Genomic DNA, 15,130 nt, shown 5'->3' on the forward strand with positions numbered 1-15,130 from the left:
TCGGGCTTTTATCTCCCCACCAAGACGTGAGGGAGTCAACAGCGGGAAGTGCCACTGGCGAGGAGATTCCCGAGCAGCACTCGAACGTGTCACAACCTCAAAGAAGGACAACTCGAGTGACAACCAGGGAACCCTCCAACACCCCACGAGCTGCTGCTCCCCCCGCCCCTCAGGGAAAGGGAAAAAAGAAAGCCATTGTCCCTCTCGATCCCCATGACGAATCGTTGGACAAGAACGATACTGATTTCTCGCTTTTAGATAGTTTGCCAATTCCCTGTCACTTATTTGATGGGGACGACAATTTTAAGTACGCTCCTAATTTAGATTTAGACTTCTTCATGCCAGAGAGTGAGTGTAACACTAGTAGAGTATATAATGTAGCGACCAGTAATGATAGCTCGGGTATTTCACTTACAATTTTCTTTGTTTCTTTTCCTGACATAACATACTCAATTGTTTATACTATCTTACTGTTCGTGTATTTTCTTCTCTTTTAGACATGGACTCCGAGTACGTGTTCGACATATACAGTGCCCCTGAGGCTCCCGAAGCTCTCTCGAGCAAAAAGAAAATGAGCAAGAGGCATCCCAGGGAAAGCAATAAAATGCCTCAGGCCAAGAAAGCCCGTACTGCAAGCCCCCGCCAGATGGACCCTCAGCCAATGCACCACCTCCTTCTCCTTTCGAGCAGCAGACTTCCCCTGCTCCTGCCGGGTCCACACCATCTCCACTGGCCCCAACCAACCAAACTCAACAGGCTGGTCCTGCTTCCACAGGGAGCGACATATCGAGTCACACCTTAAGATCGGTCAAAGACAGGGTCGCCAAAATTTTGAAGCATAAACGTTGCTGAGAGGCGATGGCTTCGACGGAGACAATGGACGTCGATCAGATCCTAACCCACGCATTGAATGAGTTTTCCAGTGTAAGTTATCTTTTTCTGTGGAGACAACCCCTTTTATATTCTACAGTCAGTCTAACCATTACTCTGATCGCAGGCAATTCTAACCCTTACTGCTGGTCGGCTCCGTTCGGGTGCCATCACCGAGCAGTCCAAGACTTTGGAGCAACGACACATTGAAGAACTCAAAGCTGCCGAAGCAAAATATGCTGAGCAGCTTGAGGCAGTGCTTGGGGAGAAGAACAAACTGGCTGAGGAGCAAAGGGAGAAGCAGACTGCTCTTGATAAGGCCATCGTGCAAAAAGACAACTTCAAGGAGTCTAACCGTATCAACTATCGTGAGGCTAAAAAGCTCGAGCAGGAATTGATTGCGAGTAGAAAAGAGACTACAACCTTGGAGGGCCAGATCTAGGAGCTTGAAAAGCCAACGCCAATTTGGAAAGGTACAAGAATGCCACGGGTAAGTGTTTTATGACTTCTAGAAACACAACCAAGAGGCTGACTTCAGCTACCTTCCCGAGCGCGCAAGGCATGTTGAGATAGCCCGCTGCGTTGCTCGACTAGCAGAAATAGAGAGGGCAAGGGTACCTACCTTGCCCAAAATCTCCTTGGCAACTGGCATGGACGGGGCCAATGAAGCTACAAATGTCGTCGACCGGGGTACCCCTCAAGATCCTCTGGCCTCGTAGTCTGCTATTTTTCTTTCTTTTTAATTTTTTAAGTATACGGCCTACGGGTCGTGATGTAAAGACAATTATTTTCCAGTTGAATATTTATTGCTGCACGGGCAGCTTTTACTTTTAATTGAACAATTACATCCGAGCAGCGACTGCTCGCGGTGTAAAAGGATACACTTTGACATTATAATATATTTGCATCTTATTATAACATATGTTCGCATGACCAAACTTAGCATAATACTTTGGTTTGATTTAACAAAATACAAAATTTTGAAAAATACTCTAAGTACCCAGCATGCTTTCACTTGTTTTGCTCATGTGTTTACATACCTTTCGATATGCTTTGCTTACTAGATACCTTATATGCCCCCCAAGTGATCGAGGAGCTTTTAGGTCCTTGGTCACTTGCCTTGACCAAAACCCGTTTGAATAATACTGCTCGTAACAAAATAATTAAAATTGTAATACAGCAAAACAACACACGTAATGAGCAAATACTTGTATAAAATACAATAATTGGCAAGAATGACCGACTGCGCACAGTCCCTTATATTTCTTATAATAAATGGACAAAACATGTCTGTACGAGTGATCAGAAAGATCTTACACTTATAAGCGATTAGTCACATAAAATGACCAACCCTTTTTCATAACTTGTAAAAAGTAAAATTAATACAAGCCAATCCTTTAAGAAGAATTGTTCATTGATATTACTTGCACAGGTGTTCTCCATTCCAATAGCGAGTAACGAGATCTCCGTTTAAGCGAGCAAGTTTATAGGTGCCTGGGTGAAGGACTTCTTCAATCTGGTATGGTCCTTCCCAATTAGGTCCGAGTACTCCAGCAACTTGGTCGCGGGTGTTCAGGAAAACTCTTCGAAGCACCAGATCTCCGACATTGAATTTCCTTTCTCACACTTTAGAATTGAAATACCGAGCAACTTTTTGCTGGTAAGCAGCTACTCAGAGTTGGACTTGCTCACACTTCTCATCGACCAAGTCTAGGGATTCCATCACTAGTTGGCTGTTCGAGTCTTGATTGTACGTTATTCTGCGATGCAAAGGCGGATCTAACTCAACAGGCAACATAGCCTCATATCCATAAGCTAAAGAGAATGGAGTATGGCCTGTTGTTGTTTGATGGGAAGTTCTATACGACCAAAGGACTTCAGGAAATTATTCTGGCCACGCCCCCTTAGCTTCTTCTAGTCTTTTCTTTAGTGTATCTTTTAGCATTTTGTTGATAGCTTTGACTTGTCCATTTTCTTGGGGATGAGAGATTGAAGAAAAGCTCTTGATAATGCCATGCCGTCCGCAAAAATCCGTGAATAAATCACTGTCGAACTGGGTGTCGTTATCTGAGACGATCTTCCTTGGAAATCCATAGTGACAAACGATGTTTTTGATTACAAAATCCAGCACTTTCTTGGTCGTTATGGTTGCAAGTGGCTCGGCTTTGGCTCATTTAGTGAAGTAGTCGACAGCAACCACAGCATACTTGACGCCGCCCTTCCCTGTGGGCAAAGATCCAATTAGATCTATGCCCCAAACTGCAAACGGCCATAGACTTTGCATCTGTTTAAGCTCATTGGGGGCTGCTCGTGGGATTTTGGAGAACCTCTGGCACTTGTCGCACCTCCGCACAAACTCCATTGAGTCTTCATTCATCGTGGGCCAGAAGTATCCTTACCTTAGGATCTTTTTTGACAAGCTTTTCCCCCCAGGGTGGTCTCCACAAAAGCCTTCGTGTACCTCATTCATCAATTCTTTGGCCTTCTCTTTCGAAACACATCTAAGGAGTGGCATTGAGTATCCCCTTCGGTACAAGATTCCATCGACCAGGATATACCTAGCAGCCTATCACTGAAGGGTCCTGGCTTTGTTTATGTCCGTTGGTAATACGCCTTGTGTCAGATACTCTATATATGGTGTCATCCATGTATCCGCCATCTGGATTACCATAGCGGTCTCCTCTACTTGGATGCTTGGCATAGATAGCCACTCAACTGGCACTATATTCAGAGTATCAGCATCCTTCACACTTGCTAATTTGGCCAAAGCATCAGCATAGTATTCTGGTCATTAGGTACTTGTTGGAGGTTGTATTTGTTGAACTGAGCCAATAGATCTCTTGTTTTGTTTAGATAGGCAACCATCTTTAAACCTCGCGCCTGGTATTCTCTCATGACTTGATTTACCACCAGCTGAGAATCATTGTAGATGTCAAGCACTTTTATATTCATGTCCCTGGCTAACTGAACCCAGTGAGTAATGCTTCATACTCAGCCTTGTTGTTAGAAGCAGTGAAGTCAAACCTGATTGCACAGTGAAATCGATGCTCTTTCGGCGTTATCAATATCACTCCTGCTCCAGTGTGGCACTTGTTAGAAAAACCATCTGTAAATAATTTCCACGAGGGAGCTCGGCTTTGACACTCAGGCTCATTAGGCTCTTCAATCCGCTTGCTATCTGCAAGTTCAGTGAACTCTGCAATGAAGTCAGCCAGGGCTTGCCCTTTTATCGCTACTTGTGGCAAGTAAGATATATTGAACTGCCAAGGTCTGACTACCCATTTCAACAATCTACCCGTAGCCTCTGGTTTTTGTAGGACTTGTCGTAGAGGCTGGTCAGTCAAAACCGTGATTGGGTGAGCTTGAAAGTAAGGCCGCAACTTCTTGGAGGCCAAAATTAGGAAATAGGCTAGCTTCTCGATGGGAGGATACCACTGTTCTGCTCCAATTAGCCTTTTGCTTACATAGTAAACGACCTTCTGCACACCTTCTTCCTCTCTTACTAAAACGACACTAGCAGCATATTCTGTGATCGCCAGGTAGATGAACAAAGTTTCTTTATCGATCGACTTTGACAGGATGGGTGCTTGCGCCATATGAGTTTTTAATGCTTGAAAGGCCTGCTCGCACTCCTCCGTCCACTCAAACTTTTTATTGCCTCTAAGTAGATTAAAAAATGGAATGCACTTATCTGTTGACTGCGAAATGAATCTACTAAGAGTGGCAATTCTTCCGGTTAAACTTTGAACATCCTTAATCTTCACTAGCGATTTCATATCGATCAGGTCTTTAATTTTCTTGGGATTGGCTTCAATTCCTCTCGAGTTAACTATAAATCCAAAGAACTTCCTTGATCCTACTCCGAAAGAGCATTTAAGGGGATTCAACTTCATCTGAAATTTGTTCAAGACGTTGAAGCACTCATGCAAATCCTTTATATTCCCTTATGCTTTCTTCGACTTTGTTAGCATGTCATCGACGTATACCTCCATTTTTGTGCCGATCAGTTCCTTAAACATGTGGTTGACTAGTCACTGGTAAGTCGCACCAGCATTTTTCAAACCGAAAGGCATCACTTTGTAACAGTAAAGCCCTGTATCAGTCTGAAAGCTAGTGTGATCCTCATCAGGGGGATGCATACTAATCTGATTATACTTGGAGTATGCATCCATGAATGAGAGAATCTCATGTCCTGCAGTGGCATCGACCAGCTGGTCGATTCTTGGGAGTGGGAAACAATCTTTGGGGCAAGCTTTATTTAGGTCTGTAAAATCCACGCATGTACGCCATTTTCCATTCGTCTTGGGATCTAGCATGGGATTAGAGATCCACGATGGATAAAAAGCCACCATGATGAGCCCATTATCCTTCAGCTTTTCAACTTCTTCTTTTAAGGCCCTTTATCTATCTTTGTCGAGCAGCCTTCTTCTTTGTTGCACTGGTGGAAAACTCTTGTCGATGTTCAGGACATGGCTGATGACTGTAGTTTCTATCCCGACCATGTCTTTGTGCGACCAGGCAAAGACTTCCTAGTTCCTCCTTAAAAACTCCACCAATGCTTGTTTTGTCATTGTCTCTAAGATTTTACCGACTTTCACAACTCTGGTCAGATTTTCTTCATCGAGTTGGACCTCTTCAAGGTCCTCGATGGGTCCAATTTCTAACTAAAAATCCCCAAAGTGAGGATCCAAATCCCTATCCTCACTTTGGGCAATGCCCTATTTGGTGACATTATCACCCGAGTGGGCCTGAGTATCAGTTGCCACTTGCAACTCTTTTCTGGGAACATCTCTCTATACTACCTTCTTTGCCTTGGTGATCGAGGCATTGTAGCACTCCCTTGCTTCCCGTTGATTTCCCAGCACGCATCCTACCCCTACATCTATCGCGAATTTCATGGCGAGGTGCCATATCGAAGTGACAGCCCGTAGGTCGACCATAATTGGTCTCCCAATCACAACATTGTATGCTGAAGGACAATCAACTACTATGAAAGTAGTGAGTAATGTCCTATTAGCAGGTGTCGTACCTGCTGTAATTGGAAGCCTAATCAACCCTGTTGGGACGAGCCCTTCACCAGAAAACCATAAATGGTTTGGTTTCATGGCTCCAGGTCTTTGAGGGATAGTATCATTCTTTCCAGCAAAGACTTGTACAAGATGTTGACCGAATTTCCTGTGTCGACCAACACCCTCTTTACCATCATGTTGGCGATTTGTATGTCCACGAATAGCGGATCGGAGTGTGGGAATCACACGTGTTGGGTATCATCTTCAGAGAAGGTTATTAATTCCTCCTCTGCTCGAGCCTTTTTTGGTGCTCAATCCTCCACACTTATAATCTCGATGTCCTGGTCATGGCATAGGGTTCGAGCGTATCGCTCCCTTGCCTTCCCACTGTCTCCTGCAAGATGTGAGCCTCCGCAGATGGTGAGTAAAGTGGCTGCCACAGGAGTTGGCTGTAGAGGTGGCGAGCATTGGCGTGTAGGTGCCTGCTCGTAGCCACCTTGAGCCTCTCGCTGAGACCCTCCTGCAGCTCGCCCATATCTTCTTAAATGTCCCTGCCTGATCAGGAACTCAATCTTGTCTTTCAACTGGTTACATTCATTGGTATCGTGCCCGTAGTCATTGTGAAAACGATAGAACTTTGTCGTATCTCTCTTGGAGATATCTTTCCTTATAGCTGCGGGTCGTTTGTAAGGCACGCTTGAGCTGGTCGCCTGGTAGACTTCAGCTCGGCTTTCGACAAGGGCCGTGTAGTTGGTGAATCTTGGCTCGTATCGATTGCCTTTAGGGCGTTTACTCTCAGAAGTTGAGGGTTCATTGTTCGCCCGTTTTCCACCATTCCTACCATTGCCATTCCCGTTGCCTTTGCCGTTGCCATTGGACTTTTCCGACCCATTGGCGGCTTTGGCGGGTTCTTCCTTAGGTCCTTTGTCTTTTGTTTGCGATTTCCCTTCGTTGGCAATCGCGTTTTTGAGCTTGATATAACGATCAACCCGATCCTAGAACTTTTGGGTACTTCTAACCCCATGCTTTCTGAGGCTACTCCAGAGGGGCGAATGACGCGTCACCCTAGAAGTTAGGGCCATCATCTTACCTTCATCGCCCACTGTCTTGGCTCCAACTGCTACTCGCATGAAGCGTTGGACATATTCTTTCAAGGGCTCTCCCTCTTTCTGGCCTATCTTGACCAGTTGGTTGGCCTCTTTGGGGTGTACACGACCCGTGTAGAACTATCCGTAAAATTCCTTCACGAACATTTCCCAAGATACTATACTAGCAGGAGGGAACTTGACAACCCACTTCTGCGCGATGTCAGACAGTGTCGCAGGGATGATTCGGCAGCGGACGTCTTCTGACACTTTTTGTATGTCCATTTGTATCTCAAACTTATTAACGTGAGATATTGGGTCTCCATACCCATCGAAGTTCGGCAATGTAGGCATCTTGAACTTACTGGGGGTTTCGGCCGCAGCAATCCTCTGTACAAAGGGGGTGCCCCTCCTCCTATCATACTCCATATGGGACGTTCATCCCCCGACCAGCTGCTGTACCGCCTAGTTCAGGGCATCTATTTGAGCCTGAACAGCTTCTGGGATTGCTAGGGCCACCGGTGCCGGGGGAGTGTACTCGTCGTGCCTCTCACGACGGTCGTTGAGTACGTCCCTCAGATCATTATCTCTTCGTCTCTACTGGCTAGCTCCTAGCCGACTAAAGACATTCGGCTGCCTGGGTTGCCCCCCAGCATTGTGGCTAGCCGGCCTATTTTCTCTAGGTGGGGGGATTCTGCCTCCACCTCTCTCTTCATTTCTCCGGCCAGCATTTCCTCTGCCGGAATCAACTTCGTTAAAGTCATGGCCATCTCTGAATTGTGGCTGACTACGGCGTGACAGGCTATTCACGCTATTTCTTCCTCAGCCTGGTATTTCCCGAGCGTCAGGGGGAGGCCTGTGCTGGTCATTGGGTCCTCGTGCATTGTTATGCCGTGGGAGGCCCCTGACCGCAGAGCTTGACTTGATGTTCCTCCTGTTGGCAGAACGACGCTGCCCCCTGCTCAGTGGATTTGGCTCTTCGTCCCCTGGGCGCCTAGGGCTACGGGGCGGCTGCCCTACCCTATTCTGCCTTGAACGATGGGGATTGCCTCAACCAGCCTTGGTTGGAGGCTGCTGCTCAGGATCCCTAGGCGGGACCTCATCCTGAGCCATAGGCGGCTGCTTTGGCCTTTGAGGGCTTGCTGGCTGGAGCGGAGGGCTTGGATTGGGACCTCTTTGAGGTGGTGCATTTGGTGGCTAATCTGACTGGGAGGCTGGTACAGCTTGACTCCTAGCCAGTTGAATGGCTGCATCAAGGGCGGCCATGGCATCCCTCTGCCGACGATCCATTTCCGCCTGCCGCTCACTCAGTTCTTGGCGCTGGCATTCTATTTCTCTTTGCTGTAGCGCCATTGTCTCTGCAGCATTCTCCTGATTGGCCCTCAGTTTAGTCAACTCATCTTGCAACACTCCTAACATCGCCCTCAGTGTTTCAGAATCTAATTCCTCCTCATCGAACTCCAAACGTGGTTCATTCTCAGGCACATTTGGGGGAGGAGCTTGGGATGGTGCAACGCCAGCAGCCTGTCCAGTCTTCTTGGATGTTTTCGCCATTAGATCTTTTCACAGTATTTTTGTCAAACTCTCAATGAAAGCACGAGAATGTTGACCGACGATTTTGCCAACGACACAGAATCAAATATATGACAAAGGATAAAACGGCAAGTAAGAAAGATGATCTAATGGAAGAGAAGAAAACACCAAAGATTTATAGTGGTTCGGCCCCAAAAGATGGTAATGACCTAAGTCCACTTAGTGCTATTATTAAGATTGAATCCCAAAGCAGTGATCAAAGAACTAGGGTTCTTGAGTTTCACAAACCTTGGAAGAAATACGATAAAACGATGGATAATTGCACTATAGCTCTCTCTTTTTCTCTATCTTAGCCAAAAGATTCAGGAATCAAAAGTCCCTTCCTTGAGCTATTTCATGTATATTTATAGGCTCAAGGAGGGTTACATATGCCAGCGTGCCCTATCTTTCCTTAATAATCGCGTATCAAGATAATAATGAAGAAATATTCTACGCAATTATTATAAGATTACAGTTTAAGAAGGAAATAAGTCAGGTTAAATGACCAACCTAGTCGTATCTAAAAGTTAACCTCTGGCGAAACGATGTGCTTCTGGTCAATAGTCGAGAAGCACTTGTGCCACGTGTGAGAAATCCTTGCCACGTCATCAGTAGCCATTTTTAGGGTAAACAGAGAGCATGAAGCATCGCGTACATGTTTGGCCTGTCTGGCAGTCACAGCCAGGGGTATTTTTGGGAGACGCTTGTATTAATCTTATTTTTTTCGTTTAGTTGACTTTAATTATGTTTTTGAGTTGTAAATATTTCTAAAATAGTATTTTGGGATCCCAAATGTTTAACGCTTTATAATATTCAATGAATGAAGTATTTTCTCAAACTATGTGACTTCTGTTTATGATTAGCTACACTTTTAACTTAAAACCTCGGCTAGGAGCTAATTGCACATTTTATACTCACTTACTAACGGCTCTAAGGAAGTAGGGCGTTACATACAGAATTAGTTACAAATTTATAACTCTCAAATATCATCAAATAATGTGTAGATTTTATGTTACTCATTTTGATTTGAATTCATCAAAGTCATAAGTGAAGTGGTTGTTGGAGACATGATTTTAACATCCATAATGTGTATGGAGGTTACAAAGTCATGTGGGAAGATGATAGAACCGTTTTGAAATGAAAAAGTTGAGTTTTGTTGAAATTAGAGATATGGCCGCGACCATGGATAATCCCTGGTTGCGGCCTGGGGAATAGAGGCTAGTGGCCGTGGCCAAGGACGCTGATAGACAACTCCAACTTCTTTTTTCCATCTTGAACAGTTTTAACACCTCATGTAACTCCCAAAACTTCTTTTTAATTCCATAAACATCTAATTAAACATTGGTAACAACTATGGGGGTTGGTGGAATTTAAAATTCAAAGGGTCTCTCAAAACTCTATAAATAGGGGCATATTGCTCACATGTAACACAACTCTATTTCTATCCACTAGAAGACTTTTCTAGAAATTCACCAAAAAATTTGATTATTCTAGAGAGTTATTTCTAATATTGAGAGAATTCCTTAGTGCTTGAGATAGGGGGAAATAAGCTTTTGGACAAAGATTGTAAACATTGTTCAAGTTGGTGATCCTCAATGATATTCACTTTGGTTGTGTAAGTGAGAGTGATTTATTTCATTGTTATTGTTGTTTATTATTTCATCTATTGTTCATCTTGTCATCTTTGTTCTATTTCCTCTTATAAGAGTTGTTTCTTCTTCTACCTACTTTGCTTTACTATTTCTAGTTTATTTGTAACTTTTGTTATAGAGTTGTGATTTCTTCTATTTCATCTTCTTATTTCTATATTTGCTTGTATTTTTGCTATAGAGTTGTAATCTTATTTAACCAATATTCTTGTCTTTGTATTATTTTGCTTAGATTTGTTTGAGTCTTGCTATTTTCCATTGAGATAATATATATATATATATCTAACAGTTTTCGATACCGTAAATTATTCAGAATTTTTTGAATATTTGTGAGATTTTATAAATTACTATAATATACACTGTGATAGTGAAAAAATCAAATTTATAATTATTCACATGCGGAAACTAACTTTTGTTATTATATATATATATATATATTTTGTTAAAAAAAAAGTATACCATGATAGGACCATCGACTACAAGGAGTACTAAATAATTGATATCTCATGAGTGGTCAATAAATTTTGTGACAATTCTGTTCCTTTGGATCTAGATACGCAGTCATCACCAATAAGTGGCTCTGCCGAATATTAGTGATTTTCGACTGACAATGAAAAGTTGTCTGGTGGCTTAAGAATGCATGGACTTGAAAAGTAGGGATTTCAACCAAATAATATAGTACTATGTTTTTGAAAACTTGATGGTACTGTTTGTTAACATTTAAAAAAATACTTTTTTATTTAATTAATTAAAATTTTGATAATTAAACATAAAAATGATGTTTGGTAATTCTATTTTTATTTATTATTTTTATAAAATTTATTAAATTTTGAAAATAATTTTTTTCACTTTTAATTTTTTTTTAAACAATTTTCGACTTTTTATTTCTTTTTTCTTCTTTTCTTTAAATTAACATTGTTAAATAAAAAATAAAAATAAAAGTTATCAAACACATTTTTTATTTTGTGTTTATTAAGACAAAAAACAAAAATAATTACCAAATATATTTTTATTTTTAAAAGAATAAAGAAACAAAAATAAAAATATTATAAAAACAAAAATTTTAATAAACACAACCTATATCTTTTAAAATGAGGGTGACAAAGAAAATGTGGTCACGAAATCTGAAGCAGAGAATACAACAGAGCCTAATGAGAATCTAACGTTAAGAGTATAGTTTTTGCAGGGTGAGTGGCGCCTGCGATATCAGTCGCGCGTTATTATGGTGAAGAGCCCTACGTAAGTCCCATTATAGAGTCTAACGTTAGCAGGGTGAGTGACGCCTGCAATATCAGTCGCGCGCACTATTATGGTGAAGAGCCCTACGTAAGTCCCATAGTATAGAATCCGACGACTAGAATTGATCGGAAGCCACTATTTATAGCTAAGGATTAAATTATTATCATTATCATTGTTGTTGTTGTTTGACGAGATTCTCCCACTCAGATGAACGGACAGCAGTAGTCAGCACTATCATATATGCTCAATATACAACGCATTTCTCAGTACCGTATTGCTGTCATTTTTACAAACTGATATTTTTAATTCTGAATAGTATTGAAATTAATAAATATATTTGTAGCATTTTCGGATGCTAAACGCACCTGTAAATATAATATCTTTCAATCATGATTATTTGCTGTCAATTTTTAAAGTTCTTTTTTTGTGATATGTTATTTTATATTCATAATGGTAGCATTTATGGGTGCTTCTTTTGGAAACCCACCGAGATTTTCCCTTATAGCTTTATCCAATTTTTTGTGAGACTGATATGCATCTAATTTGGAAAAATAAGTGAAGGGAAGATGTTGGTATTCTCCTTTCCTACTTTTATGAAGAAAAAAGAAACAGTTTTACGCACAGAGATCTAATTCTAAATATGAAATGTATCTAATTGACTTTGAGATGACCCAAAAAGATAAGAGTTTATTTAGGCGAATCAATTTGGCTTTTGTCATGGTCCAACTTAAAAGCAAATAACATAATAGTTGTTGGCGCACACCCTCGAAGGAGTACGACGTCAAATTCGTTGGCAATTGAGCCTTAAAACTACTTTTTGGAGAGTTTGAACTCATGCTTCTACCTGTTATTTATAAGTAAGGTAGTTGAGCTCATTTTCTTTTGCAAACTCCAGATTTGTCTCAATTGTTAGATGGTTATGGGCACCTAGAAGTGAAATTTGGGCCATTTATTAGATTGAGTGCATGTAGGTTGTTTGTAGCTCTATACGAATTGTAGCCTAGGGAGACAGATTGAAGGTTGCACACTTGTTCCCAAAGTATAGTGCAAGCGGCTTGTCAAGTTTGTAGGCCACCGCTCAAGTTTAGAGGATCAAGGCTGGCTACAATCATCATTACTTGTGTGGCCAGCTCAAGGATTGGCCCCATGAAAATATAATGAAGTGCACTTAATTACCACTAGGGTTATAAAAGGAGACCAACAAGTTCACTCGAGGGTTTTATGCCCTTATAAAACCTTATAAAACCATATTTATTATGTAACTTATTCATTATTAGTGGGAAGAAAACAGAGAATGTAATATTGAAAATGATATTCCACTAACTCAGTAAAAAAGAGTACAAAGCTGGTACTTATACAGAAAGAAAACAAAGTCAAAACAACTAACTAAGCTTAGTTTTAGTTACAACAGGTTGTAACTAATTTTCCTAGCTAGTCAACTATCAAAACAGAAATCTCATGGCTGAAACTCCCCCTCAAGATGGATTGTAAATGCTTAGCAATCCCATCTTGTCCTTGAGATACTTGAACTGATTAGGAAACAAAGCTTTAGTGAAGATATCTGCCATTTACTCTTGTATCGAAATGTGTAGTGTTTTGATGAGACTAGCTTGTAGTTTATTTCTAACCAAGTGACAATCAATCTCTGTGTGGTTCGTTCTCAAATGAAACACTGGGTTTGCAGCAATGTGTTGAGCTGCTTGATTGTCACAATAAAGTTCTACCTGTCCATTGTGAACAATTTTCAGTTCCTTTAAGACAAATAGTAATCATACCACCTCACAAGTTGTGTTTGCCATAGCTCTATACTCAGCTTCAGCGGACGATCTAGAAACGGTATGTTGTCTTTTGCTTTTCCATGTGATTAAGGAACTACCAAGGAATACACAAAAGCTTGAAGTGGACCTCCTTGTATCTTGACAAGCTTCTCAATCTGAATCTGTGTATGCTTTGAGTTGGACTTCAGAATCTGCTGGGAAAAGAAGACCTTGTCAAGGACATGCCTTGACATATTGTAATAGCCTTTGAGGTGCCGTCAAGTGGGGGTGTCCTTGGTGTAGCAAGAAATTGGCTAAGCTTGTTGACTTAGAATGCCAAATCTTGTCTGGTTATTGTGAGGTATTGTAGCTTACCAATTATTTTTCGGTACACTAAAGGATCTTCAAGAAGCTCTCCATCATCTTGAGTAAGTTTCAGATTAGGCTCCATAGGTGTACTTACTCATTTGTAACCTAAGAACCCCACATCCTCCAAAAGTTGAAGTGCATAAGGCCTTTGTGAAACAAAAATTCCCTTGTCTGACCATGTCACTTCAAGACCAATAAAATATCTCAAGTTTCCTAAGTCCTTCAACTTGAATCTAGCATTAAATCTAGATTTTAATGCCTCATCCTCTTGTAAATTGTTGTTGGCCAAAACCACATCATCAACATAAACCAAGAAAGAAATGAAACTTGTTGCGGAATGCCTTATAAAGAGTGAGTGATCACTAGCTGAATGCTTGAAACCGTCTTCTAACAAAGCACTTGAGAATTTTTCAAACCATTGCCGAGAGGCTTGCTTCAATCCATACAAGGATTTGTGTAACTTGCAAATCAGAATTTATGGTAACTCCCCCTTAGGACTATACCCTTGTTGAATAGTCATAAATACTTCCTCATGCAAGTCCCCATGCAAAAATGCATTATTGACATCTAATTGGCGTAGAAACCAACCTTTAATAGCCGCAAGTGCAAGAACAAGCTTGACAGTAACAAGCTTAGCAACCGGAGCAAAAGTGTCGTTGTAGACAGCACATTCTTATTGAGTATAACCTTTTACGACTAGGCGGGCCTTATACCTCTCTACAGAACCATCAACATTGTATTTCACCTTGAAAACCCATTTACATCCTACAACATGCTTGTTAGAAGGAAAACTAAAAATACAACAAGTGTTGTTTCTCTCAAGTGCATTAATCTCATCACTCATGGCATCTTCCCACGTAGATATACCAGAAGCTTGTGAATAAGTAGCAAGTTCAAGATAACTAGAAATAGAGAGCACAACTGCTCTAAAAGTTGATGATAGTCGAGTATAATCCAACACTTCAGAAATGGGGTGAGTTGTAAAGGGAATGGAAACCTGTGAAACAATAGATATAGTGTGAGATTTAGTAGCTAAAAAACAATAATAATCAGTAAGACAAGAAGGTCTCTTAGTAGACCGAACATGGCGAGTAGAAGAGTAAAAACACAACTTAGACATAGGTACAACATCGGTTGGAGAAATAGGGTTAGTAACAGAAGAAGAATGCATAGAAGTAGGAAAGAAATTAATATGATCACATGAAAAATCAGAAAGAGTACTATATGGAAAAATATGCTCATGAAATTGTACATCTCGGGATTAAAAGATTTTATTGCAATCTAAATCAAGTAGCTTTTAAGCTTTCATGCCTATAGGATATCCTAGAAAGACACAAGAATTAGCTCAGGAAGAAAACTTGGACCTAGTAGAAAATAGTGTAGAAGAGTAAGAAAGACACCCAAAGGCTTTGAGATGTTGGTATGATGGTTATTTGTGATGTAAGAGTTCAAAAGAAGACTTGTTTTTTAGATTGGGAGTGGGGATACTATTGATTAAGTAAGTGTCAGTAGCTATACAGCCAGCCCAATAAACTAGAAGAATGCGAGATTGAAAGAGCAATGCTCTGCTCTGGCAACAA

This window comes from Humulus lupulus, chromosome 1 (assembly GCF_963169125.1).
Source record: "Humulus lupulus chromosome 1, drHumLupu1.1, whole genome shotgun sequence".
In the NCBI taxonomy this organism is placed as follows: domain Eukaryota; kingdom Viridiplantae; phylum Streptophyta; class Magnoliopsida; order Rosales; family Cannabaceae; genus Humulus; species Humulus lupulus.